This window comes from Gekko japonicus, unplaced genomic scaffold (genome assembly GCF_001447785.1).
Source record: "Gekko japonicus isolate JY-2015 unplaced genomic scaffold, Gekko_japonicus_V1.1 scaffold718, whole genome shotgun sequence".
Lineage (NCBI taxonomy): Eukaryota > Metazoa > Chordata > Lepidosauria > Squamata > Gekkonidae > Gekko > Gekko japonicus.
In genome coordinates this window covers 434,464-435,168 of record NW_015161425.1, presented here as the reverse complement: position 1 = coordinate 435,168, position 705 = coordinate 434,464, and the positions used below count along the sequence as shown (strand labels likewise).

At 69.8% G+C, this 705-nt stretch overlaps 1 protein-coding gene across 1 annotated transcript in view; it reads left to right on the top strand.

Moving 5' to 3' along the window:
• Positions 1–214: 214 nt before the first annotated feature.
• The window catches only part of NCK2 (NCK adaptor protein 2), an 88,526-nt gene continuing 88,035 nt past the window's right edge, over positions 215–705 (top strand). The window contains exon 1 of the mRNA XM_015428554.1: positions 215–632. The gene's annotated coding sequence lies outside the window, so the exon portion shown is untranslated. The remainder of the gene's footprint in view (positions 633–705) is intronic.

Genomic DNA, 705 nt, shown 5'->3' with positions numbered 1-705 from the left:
CCCCAAAAAAAAAGAGAGAAATCTGGTGTGTGTCGTTTGCTTTCTTCCTTTCTCTCCCGGCCCGGTTGTTTTTCCTCTCGAGGAGAGGGAGGCACAGCGAGGAGACCCTCTCGGGAACCGGGAAAGGAAGGGGCAGGCCGGGGAAGGAGGGGGGGGGGGAGGAACTGCCTGCCTGGCTGTGTGGAGGAGAAAGAAGGAGGAGGGGCCCGGAGCTGCTGCCGCCGCCGCCGCCGCCACCGCCGGGCGAGTGAGGCTGAGCGCCGCGGCGGCAGACGCGCTGGTGGGGCCTTGGGCACGCCAAGCCGGGGAAGGCGAGGCGGCGGCGAGCAGGGGGAAGGGAGCCATCAAGCCAGCTGGGGCCAAGCCGGCGGGCCCCTCCCCTCCCGGAGGTCGCGGCCAGCTGCTGGGCTCAAGGAAGGAAGGAAGGCAGCGAGCGGAGCAGGCGAGGGGGAAGAGCCCAGTCGCCGCCGAGACAAAGAGCGGAGCCCGCCGGGAAGCGAGCGAAGAGGGGGAGACTCCGCTCCTCTCCCTCCCTTTCTCTTCCTGCTGCCATTCTTCGTCCGCTCCCGCCCGGGCCCGGAGGGTCCCGCACCGGAGTCCGCCACTGACCGCCCCCCTCCCCCCCCAACCAGGTAGGAGAGGAAGAGGCGGAGGAAGCGCCGTAAACTTGGGAGTGGGGCCGGCTGGGGAGTTTGGAGGGGGGCG